The sequence below is a fragment of the Nansenia antarctica genome (assembly GCF_963989245.1).
Source record: "Nansenia antarctica genome assembly, chromosome: 3".
In the NCBI taxonomy this organism is placed as follows: Eukaryota; Metazoa; Chordata; class Actinopteri; order Argentiniformes; family Microstomatidae; genus Nansenia; species Nansenia antarctica.
Window position 1 is genome coordinate 25989039 of NC_137688.1, and position 12037 is coordinate 26001075.

Genomic DNA, 12037 nt, shown 5'->3' on the forward strand with positions numbered 1-12037 from the left:
AAACAGCAGGGGGGCACAGGAAATGAAGCTGTGTGCTAGATTGTGTTAAAATGGCCCCACTGAGGAGCATAATTGCCCATGGAGGAAACTTTCTTTGAATTCCGAGTTACAAAATGCACTGCAATCATAAGTAAGGTAGTGTATGTGAGCGTTATGAAAAGGTGCTTAGCAGCCTCCTGTTTCTGGGCTGCTCGTAATGGAGGCGCAAAAAAGCAGCATTTTGGATGTCTTATATGTGAAATTCCTTCTACAAGGTTACAAAAATACCCTTGAAAACATGCCCTCTCCCACATATCATCAGCGTTTGGCTTTGTTTTTTAACCCCCCTTATTATACCTTCCATTCATCTTGCTCTCTAGTTGCTTGTAAATCCTTTCATTACAACGGAAGCTTCTCTTCCCCAGTTCCTCAACGCTCCTAGTGTTGCCGCCAGACTGGCTGCAGAGCCAGAATGGAGCTCTTAGCTGTAGCGCTTACATGTTGGCTGTTTATAAAGTCTAATAAGCATGTCCCAGAGGCTAGCTGCGCTGCTGCTGCAGAGGAGGAGATTGCATTTGAGCTCCATTGTGAGGCCCGCCGTCCCGCTCATCAGATCTGACAGGCAGTTTGACAACTCCTATCTGCCGGCGAGCTGATAAGTGCTGCAAGAGCTGTGCTTGGGTCTGCCTCAATCCAATCACACGTCCAATAAACGCCATCACCTTTACTATCGGGCTAGCCTAGTACTGTATAGTGGTGCAGATTCTAATACTGTACCGCCTTACAACCTGGCTAGCCATTAGCGCAGATGCTAATACTCTACCCCCTTACAACCTGGCTAGCCATTAGCGCAGATGCTAATACTCTACCCCCTTACAACCTGGCTAGCCATTAGCGCAGATGCTAATACTCTACCTCCTTACAACCAGGCTAGCCATTAGCGCAGATGCTAATACTACCCCCTTACAACCAGGCTAGCCATTAGCACAGATGCTAATAGGCAAGGCAAGGCAAGTTTATTTGTATAGCACATTTCATACAATAGGGGCAATTCAAAGTGCTTTACATACATTATTTAAAAATACAGCAAGAGGAGCATAATATTAAAAAATGTACAATGAATAAAAGCAAATATAAGAAGTAAATAGATAAAACATTTAAAAAGACAATAGTTAATGGAACTAATACCCCCTTACAACCAGGCTAGCCATTAGCACAGATGCTAATACTCTACCCCCTTACAACCAGGCTAGCCATTAGCACAGATGCTAATACTCTACCCCCTTACAACCAGGCTAGCCATTAGCACAGATGCTAATACTCTACCCCCTTACAACTAGGGATGTCCCGATCCCACTTTTTCACTACCGATACCGATACCTGGGCTTCGGGTATCTGCGATACCGATACCGATCCGATATTTGTATACATTTTTTGACCCCTGAATAATAACAAATACCTCCCCAGTATATAGTCCACACCAACAACAGTTAAATTAAAGACTGCCAGCCTTTATTAAAGCAACAAATGCGACGTGTTGTGGATTGGAACTACGGATCATAAGCTTTCAAATTATGTGTCATACATTAAAATCCGAAAAAATATGAAGTTAGAGTCATTTGAATGTTGTTAGACGTCAGGCACAGGGTTAACCTCTTTGTAATGAAACCGGAAGCACACAGCGCTACGAACTATGAGAGCTGTATCCATTATGCGCATTTTAAGCGCATATAGGACTCGCGTGAAGCATTTCTGCGACACGCGTTTCTGTTCACTGTTTTCATTCCCTCATCGCTTATACACAGAAGTTTGACTGCGCATGACAGTAGTTCAGCAGTCTGTCGCACTGGTGCGATTGAATGTATTTCCAAGTCGCACAGAAATATATTCACTCGCAAATGCGACCAAAACAGTCGCACTATCGAGCCCTGGTCATGCACGTGACCACTGGCTACTACTGTTGTCGTCACTTGAGTGACACACCAGATCGAGAGCGCGGATCGGAGCCTTTTTTTTTCTGGTGCGATCCGCGATTCAGCATTCAGGTCCAATATCGCGGCGATATCCGATATCAGTATCGGATCGGGACATCCCTACTTACAACCTGGCTGGCTATTAGTACAGATGCTATTACATTAGCTTATATGAATACTGCAAGACAGGGGGCGGAGAGGCACACTGAATTGTATGAGTACTGCAATACTTCTTAAGGATCCAACGGACGACTAGGATGTAAACTGATGGATGGACTGTGTCCATGTCGCTGTTGCTTTGTGTACCATGTGATCATGTGGTTTGTATGCATATCCTAACTATGCAGCAGCAACTTGTTTGCTATGGCAGTCTATGAAATAAATATTTCACACTGAGGGCAGAAGTCAAGGTTTTCACATTTACAGCGAGAGCCATTCATCATATGAGCATAATGCAAACAGTAATTCACTAAAAACTACTCCTCTGCGTTTTCCTCCAATTTCACCTCAGCTCAATGCCAATCTCCTGGTCTGCAATATAGCCACCATCGCAACCCTTTACTTATCTTTCTCATTCAGCTTGTTTGAAAGAAATAGTTAGCTGAAATCACAACATCCCCCCTGAACCTTTACATTTAAACCAACCCAGACTGTGGATCAGTCACTCTCAGGGTCCTTGCTGTTCTCCCAAGGTTATTTGCAGATGAAGTCATTTGGAAATGTGTGTAACTGTGGCTTTAAGAGCAGTCATTAGTTAGAAGACAGAGAGTGTGTGCCCAGTGTGGTCCTTGCTGATTCTCTCTCAGTCAGTCATACTGCATGCTAATGACGCATTACAGCAGAGAACCAAGCCAAGTCCAATTAACCAAGGCCTGTTACCATGTTCTGGTGAAATGAGCCCAGCGCCACATACTGGGCTTTCAGTTGAAAATGGATCATTATAAATGCATAATGACAAATGGCCATTTCTGTTGAGGAACATTTAAGTTAAACTCCAGACCTACAACAACAAGAAAACAATTAGGAGGTTATTATAATATACATTATGGTTAAGAACTGTATAGACGATAATAATATGTTTCTATTGTTGGGGAGATGATCATACTTTACTAGAATATTGCTGTTACAAACAATGAGGGATATACAACGCTGATTATCGTCTTCAACCTGGATTTTTTTTGGATTCAGATAGACAGTAGAAAGAAAAGGGTGTGTGAGAGGGAAGTAACAGGAAAAGGCTTTTTATCCAGTCAGGGGAGTTACGGCTGTGTGTGTGTGTGTGTGTGTGTGTGTGTGTGTGGAAACATGTTATCCCTTCAAGGCAAGAATAATGCATCATGAAGACCATCTGTCTATGGTACTCGGTGTGTAAAAATGGCTAAACCCAAGAGGCTCACACACACATACTGTATATACACACACACACACGCACGGACGCACGCACGCACTCACGCACATAGACACGTAAACGCACATGCACACACACATACACACTCACACGCTCTCTCTCTCTCTCTCTCTCTCTCTCTCTCTCTCTCTCTCTCTCTCTCTCTCTCTCTCTCTCTCTCTCTTACTGTATGTGTCTCGGTTTCTTCCCCAACAGCTTTCCAAAACTTTCACCAGCTAAAAGAAAACAATTCAAGAGATTACACATAACAAGGTATATCCTCCTCTCGAGGGAAACACTAGTTGGGTAAATTGGCCGAAAGAGGTAGGACTGCGCCAATAGAAGAGTCAACATCCAGTAACAACCCCTTGGGCTGTAACAGCTCCTGTATGGTTACCAACAACAAACACCGTTTTTCATCACTCCACCTCTACTCAAACAGTCAAACCCACATACACAAAGGTTTGGTCCTTTTTGACTCTCTCCACCATCCTGACCATCTTAATCTTCAAAATAGTGCCTATATAATCTATAACTTGCTAATATGTTGATTATCTGATAATTGGTGAAAAGACACTGGGAAGACAGAGACAGCAGTAAAAAAAAAAAGGAAAACATATGAGTGGTTTGAAATAAAGTTAACGGCGCCTTTCAAAGTAACATTTGGTTCATTGACTGTTTATGGTCAGTTGGACTGTTATTGCAGTGTGTTTGAGTCCCCAGTCATTTGGCAGACAGACCTTCATTTGCCTCCTCAGAGTTTAACAGTTTAACACTAAGCCTGTTGAAATTCCCACGACAGCTGTCAGTCTAGCTGTTACACTGGCCCTGCTATTACAGAGAGAGAGACAGAAAGAGAGATACAGATGCAAATAATGCTCACTAAAATGCTATCCAAAACACAATTCTGAATCCATCTTGGACACACACACCAAATCGTGTGCATGGCACAAAAAGACAGATTGGCACACAGCTCACTGCTTGGCCTTGGGGGTTATGCCAAAGATTAATAGAAGGGGATCTCTTTAACATTCCAGACAAGATGTTGAAAAACACCAGAGAGTCGAAGAGAATTTCTCCTTCCTGCAACTAGCTACCGACCCTTTCATAAACAATGGATCCTTACCGAGCCCTACAAGGTCAGAACATCACGTGGATCAATTGGAGGCACACTCATGCGGTCTCCTAGGGCTAGTCCACACTCCAGAGGTGGTGCAAAACGTGCACTGAACTGGAGTCAGACTTCTGCAGTAGAGGGCTATTCCCTGTGCTTCTGTTATCGCTGGCTGCCTATCTTCCCCCTAACAGGCCCCTCTGAGCTACAAGGGCCTGGCATGGTCTCCTAGCAGGGGTCTTGGCCTTGCTGCCTGTCTTCTGAGGCTCCACATGAAAAGGCCGAAGCAGAAGCAGGGGACTTTCCCACCTCACTGGCCCCTATTTCCACTTCACAGCTTGGGCAAAGAGACCCTTATACTCCCCTCTCACTGGAGCTCCACTTCTGAGAGACACCCCCCCCCCCCTCCTCATCTCTAAAGGAGAGTTCAGAGCCTTCCTCTCCTCACACCTCCCCCTGGTCTCCACACATCAGCAGAAGCAGCAGCTAAAAGAGCAGCTTTTCATAGCATGGACTAGCAGTCTCGGCTTGACTGTGTTGGACTCTCTTTGTTCCCCTTAGGCCTTAGGAGGGATCTACTGCTTCTTCCTGGAATAGTAACCTCGTAATCTAGTTCCTACTGGGTAGAATTACTGTCAAACTGCACACAGATTGAGATTGTTATGAACACAGTCCTTAGCTACTTAGCTACCTAGCTACTAAACAGTTCTTAGCCTCTACTGTGTATGAAAAGTTGGCAGGAATTGGTCTAAAAAAAGCATAAACATCATCATAAACATCATCCCCTCCAAGCTGATGACCAAGCTCAGTGACCTTGGCATCAGCACCTCCCTCTGTAACTGGACCCTGGACTTCCCAACAGACCTGTTGGGGTCTGACCAACAGACCCCAGTTTGTTAAGCTTGACACCCTCCTCCATCTTAACCCTGAATACCAGTGTCCCACAGGGCTGTGTGCTGAGCCCTCTCCTCTACTCCCTCTTCACCCTTGACTGCGTGCCTGTGCATGGCTCCAATACCATCATCAAGTTCACAGAGAACATCACAGTGCTGAATAGCAACAACGACGAGTCGGCCTACAGGGAGGAGGTTCAGCACCTGGCGGCCAACAACCTGGCCCTCAACACCAAGAAGACCAAGGAACTCATTGTGGATTACAGGAAAACCAGACGCTGTGAACACACCCCCATCTACATCTACGGGTTGGAGGTGGAGCGTCTTTCCAACTTCAAGTTCCTGGGTGTCCACATGTCCGAGGACCTCTCTTGGACCCTCAACTCCATCCTGGTCATGAAAAGGTGCAACAGCGTCTATACTTCCTAAGGAGACTGAAAAAAAAAGCCCTGCTATCTCCCAGGATTCTGGTCAATTTCTACCGGTACACCATCGAGAGCATTCTGACTAACTACATAACCGTTTGGTAGGGCAGCTGTTCTGTCTCTGACTGGAAGGCCCTGCAATGGGTGGTGAAAACCTACCAGTACATCACCAGTGCCCAACTCCCTGCCATCGAAGGGCCTCCAGGAAAAAGGGTGTCTGTGGAGAACACGAGGCATCATTGAAGACACCTCTCACCCCAGTCACGACTGTTTGCCCTCCTACCACACGGGAGGCGGTACAAAAGCCTAGACTCCCGTACCAACAGGATGGAGAACAGCTTCTTCCCTACAGCTGTCAAGCTGCTGAACGCAAGCAGCTTTTGCACCACTGCTGTCTTGCACACTGTACATAATTCCCTAACTACCCATACTCTATTGATATCCATTACCCTTGTTCTGTCCATATCATAATGTCTTAATATTGATATCCATGCTCATATATTGACTTTTTATATTCATATTCGCTGCACGTATGCTGACTTTAAATTCATTTACTTATACTGACTGTAATATCGTATACTGTCCCACCATGCACTGTCCATACATTCATGGCTTCTTACCTACTCCACCCCTACCCCCCTGCACGTGGTCTCACGGACCTACTCCACCCCTACCCCCCTGCACGTGGTCTCACGGACCTACTCCACCCCTACCCCCCTGCACATGGTCTCACGGACCTACTCCACCCCTACACCCCTGCACGTGGTCTCACAGACCTACTCCACCCCTACCCCCCTGCACATGGTCTCACAGACCTACTCCACCCCTACCCCCCTGCACATGGTCTCACGGACCTACTCCACCCCTACCCCCCTGCACGTGGTCTCACTGACCTACTCCACCCCTACCCCCCTGCACGTGGTCTCACAGACCTACTCCACCCCTACCCCCCTGCACGTGGTCTCACTGACCTACTCCACCCCTACCCCCCTGCACGTGGTCTCACAGACCTACTCCACCCCTACCCCCCTGCACATGGTCTCACAGACCTACTCCACCCCTACCCCCCCTGCACATGGTCTCACTGACCTACTCCACCCCTACCCCCCTGCACGTGGTCTCACTGACCTACTCCACCCCTACCCCCCTGCACGTGGTCTGAGTTTGAGAAAATCGATTATTAAATCGATTATTATTATTATACTCTTGTAGAGTGAGCTGGCTGATTAGGAATCAAGCTGGTCGACACAATTGCTACAGCATAGTAATCTACCGATGTGCTTATATGTGAGAGGAACACAGAGTGAGTAGAGAGCGACTGCAGGTGCAGCTTTGAAGAAAGGATTGTGTTTGGGGGAGAAGAAAAAGATAACATTAACCAAAACAACAAAATGAGAAAGGCAGAGAGTGAGAGAGGCAGAGAAAGGCAGAGTGAGAGAGGCAGAGAAAGGCAGAGAGTGAGAGAGGCAGAGAAAGGCAGAGAGTGAGAGAGGCAGAGAGTGAGAGAGGCAGAGAACAGCAGAGAGTGAGAGAGGCAGAGAAAGGCAGAGAGTGAGAGAGGCAGAGAAAGGCAGAGAGTGAGAGAGGCAGAGAACAGCAGAGAGTGAGTGCTATGGTACCCTGTGGTGAACAACAAAGAAAAATAGAAAAAGCCTGAAAAACAAAATGTTCTTTGAGCTGTAGAGATGAAAATTAAACCTTGTCTGCCAAGCTCTGGAAAAACACATTGGCCCTGTAGAGATGTCTGGGTTGGGGAAATATCCCTCTTTGCGTAATATTGGATTAGACATGGGCATGCTTGTTAACTAACCTCAAGGGCGCTCGATACACTACGTGGATTGATCATCAAAAAGGCCAAATTTCTCTGTCGACGCTTTCATGAAAAAGGTAACATTCTTTGTCTGCTTTCTTCTACCTAATGGCTAGACTTGACTCAATATGAAATATACATGTCCATCTACGTACTGTATGTGTGTTCATTGTAGCTTCGGTTATTCCCCTAAAATTGAGAATGATTAACCAAAACAACAAAATTGAGTGTTTTTGCATTATGGCTTTCAATAAGACACATATATTTTCTTGAGACTACATTTCAACCACTGAACACCCCAGTCGTAGAGAGGCGAGGGCCGTTCTTCAGCATGTGCTTTTCTCCCCTCTGATAATGGTCCGATATATACAGACATTCAAACAGACATGTTGCACTGTTTTGCTTCTGAATCTTTCATGACTAGCCTCTAAACAATATGACAAATGGAGACATCAAGGGGCTTCAACCCTAACCCTGAGTCGCCGTGGTTGTAATGATATCCCATGGGAGTGGAGTCAGTCTGTCCTGCAGTCTGTTGACAAGCGCCGTCGAGTCCTCAGGTTCTTTCTGGGAGAGAAGCTCACGTGGAGTCTGAAGTTCTCTCTCTCTAGGTGCTGGTAACAATCTGAACAACGGGAGGGTTTTTGCTTTCATAGGACTTCACAGATACCATTCTAATTGGTGCTCAGAGCTGTGTTCCCCCTCCTTTACCCCCCCTCCTCCTTCCCTCTCTCCTCCCTTCCTTTCATCCCTCTCTCCTCCGACAGTCGGAGATGATTAAGTAAGAGCAATCAGAGCCTCCTCAGCACTGAAAGATGTCACCAAGATCAATAAAAATGATAAACTCTAAATGAACGCTCCACTTCATCCCCCTTTAATTCCAGCCACACTGCCACTGTGAAAGCCTCCATGTGCAATAATGCCATTTAATATTTATTTACACCCACGGAAAATCAATAAATAGATTTTAAATAGAGGCAGAAGACACCCGTTTGCCCTTTATCGCTCGTTTTAATGAAAGCCTGACTCCCACTAGAGCGGCGAGGGGAATTGTTAAATGAAATGAAATGCAGTTACGCATCTTAGGAAAAAGAGGTACTCAAGAGAATGTGTGTGTGTATGTGTGTGTGTGTGTGCGTGTGTGTGTGTGTGCGTACGCGTACGCGTGCGTGTGCGCGTGTGTGTATGTGTGTATGTGTGTTTTTGGTGCCTAGCGAGCAGCTTAGCTAACAGTTTTTACGGCTAAACAAAGAAGGGGAGAACCTCTGAATCAGGGCTTTCAGTAATCAGTGTCACGTTGGCGGCGGGGCTGCCGGTGACTAATGAGAGGTCCTGACAGGCGGGCCGTGCGGTCTCAGGGCTCTGCTGAGTGGGACAGATTTATCTTTGGGTTATCGTCAGTCTCTCTCTCCTCTCCTTCCCTCACCTCACGCTGCTGCTGCTTTTCTCTCTGTCAGGCAGAGGGATGACCGGCGGTCAGCCCCAAGGTCTGCTCTGGGCTCTCCGCATCGTGACAAATTGACCGTGGGGGACAAGGTGCATGGGAAAAAATCGCCGGTGAGATTAAGAGGTTTTGAATGTTTTGCGCCTTCCTGTAGGGACCAAAAGTGCACATCCCGTCAGAATAGTGCCGAGAGAGGGTGAGTGTGTCAGGGGAGAGAGAGTGTCAGAGAGGATGAGAGAGAGTGTGAGGGTCGGGGGAAGAAGGGGGGAGGGAGGGGGGGGGGGGGGGGGTTGGGCTAAATGTGACACAGTGGGGCGACAGATTCAGCCATCCGCCACGTGCTGTTTGACAGACCTCAGAAGGTGGGGTTCTATTCTGAGACAATGTGTGGCTCAGCTAAAATACCTCTTCTCTCTCTGTGTCCTTGGTATTACTGCAAGCAATGAAATTCCTCTTCAGGTTATTCGATACTGTTGGGAGTTTTTTTTTTCTTCTTCTATCGAGTCTAACCTTTAAATTAATCTTCTCAAGCAAAAATTATTCTATAATATTTGCTTTTCGGGAACAAAAAACGAAAATTCCGCAAGAGGTCAAAAGTTTCTTTTGATAACCTTCACTTTCCTATCTGCAGCGGAACGATAACAACATGACTGAGTGATGTCTACATACACGGGGGTTTAATATGAGCGATGTCTACACGGGGGTTTAATATCGCAGCGGGGGTCAATACTCGGAGGGTATTACCTGATCACTCTTGTTTACCGTCGTGCGGGAATCTGTCCCCGTGTTCTAGCAACGTTAGGATCGATGTAAATAAAGTTAGAGGAGCCTAAACACTCTCCAACAGCCAGCCGGGGAGGACTCCCATCCACACTGAACACGATGTGACACTGTAGCGATGTAGCGTTGTAGCGCACCTCTGATGGTTTGGCTGACAGCCCCTCTCTCTGTCAACAGAGAAAGACACATAATATATATATATATATATATATATATATATATATATATATATATATATACATACACACATCTCTATCTTTCTCTGCTGACAGAGAGAGGGCTGTCAGCCAGATGTTGACAACCGGTGGTGTTCTACAGTGTCACATGAAGTGAGAGTAAAAATAATAATAAAATAAAAAAAGTGTTATTCTTTTTTTACCAACCAATAACATAATCAAATAAATAGACAAACAAATAGATCAAAATCGACAAAATCAACACGACTTAAGAAGTCAACACTAGCCCCCCCCCCTCCGCCCTATCTGTCAACAGGACAAGGGACGCCCTGACCCCTTTACCCGAGGTTGTAATAACCAAACTCCTGTAGCCTCACCACCAATCCCCCCCCAACCCTACCCCCCCTCCCCCCCTCATATTCGGGGACCTCAGAAAGACCAAGAAGACCACTAGGGACCTTACATGGTCACTTCACACCCACACAGTGATCAGTGATCACACCGGCGGGTCGATGTGTCGCGTCAGGCGGCTGAAGAAATGTGGCATTGTTCCCACCCCCCCCCCCCCCAGATCCTCACAAACCTTTATCTCTGCACTATGGAGAGCATCCTGTCTGGTCGCATCACCACCTGGTACGGCAGCTGCACAGCCCCCGACCGTAGCGCCCTGCAGAGAGTGGTGGAGACAGCCCAGCCCATCACAGGGTCGTGAGCTCCCAGTGCTCCAGGCGATACGCTCAGAGAGTACGTAAGAGGAGGAAGCTCATCAAGAACAACAGTCAGCCACCCCAGTCACGCCCTGGTCTCTGGGCTTCCATCTGGCAGACGCTATCAGAACATCCTGTCCCTGAACAACAGGTTACCAAATAGCTTTCAGCTCCAGGCTATTACCCCCCATTTGCAATGCAGCTAATAATACTACTACTAATAATACTGTACTGCTGCTAGAGCCATCTATATTATTTTGTATTATTATTATTATTAGTAGTAGTAGGTGGTGGTGGTGGTGGTGGTAGTAGTAGTATTATTGCTTTTATTATTATTATTATTATTAGTAGTAGTAGTAGTAGTAGTAGTAGTAGTAGTAGTAGTAGTAGTAGTAGTAGTAGTAGTAGTAGTAGTAGTAGTAGTAGTAGTAGTAGTAGTAGTAGTAGTAGTAGTAGTAGTAGTAGTAGTAGTAGTAGTAGTAGTAGTAGTAGTAGTAGTAGTAGTAGTAGTAGTAGTAGTAGTAGTAGTAGTAGTAGTAGTAGTAGTAGTAGTAGTAGTAGTAGTGTAGTAGTAGTAGTAGTAGTAGTAGTAGTAGTAGTAGTAGTAGTAGTAGTAGTATTGTTTTCATGAGAGCTGTTCTGACCAAGGCATGTTGCTGCATTGTGAACTCGTATTCAATGTAATGACAAACAAGCAAAACTTGAACTAGATCATTATAGTTCTACTACCATCTGCAGAGCCTGGCCCCAGAATCTCTCTGGTCTTCCAGATTGCTAACCTCGCCTGGCCTATCAGGTAGCTCAGCAGACAGACCTTCCTCCAACTCTAGACAGTTTACCTGGGCAACACCCCCACCACGTCTGCTACCCTGGCACAGCTGACAAACAGACGTTGTGAACATTCTTCTACTGTACGTCAGCCATGTGCTTCTCTATGGGAGGTTTGCTCAAGAATCCTTCCAGAGGAAGGTGTCAGACCCCAAGATCTCCTGCCCACCTCGAAAAGCCTTTAAAAACACTCAAAAGTTCTCGGTGTACGACCTTGAACTGTCACTGCAGACAGCACCGTCTTGTTAACCGGTGCTAAAGTGTCAAAGATCCCCAACTGTGGGGATCCGAAAGAAACAAAATGGAGTTCTCTGCTGGTTCTGGCTCTTCCTCCGCCACCGCAGTGACCTGGAGGGACCGGAAGGGCCGGTCACGTGACACTCCCACCTGGTCAGGCCGGCGCCAGGGAGGAGGAACCCCGCTATGACCCGCTGTGTCAGCCTGAGGGATGTGACACCTATCCTAGCAGTCAAATCAGCGGTGGATCTCATCTCTCAGGTCACTAACCGGGGGGACACCAG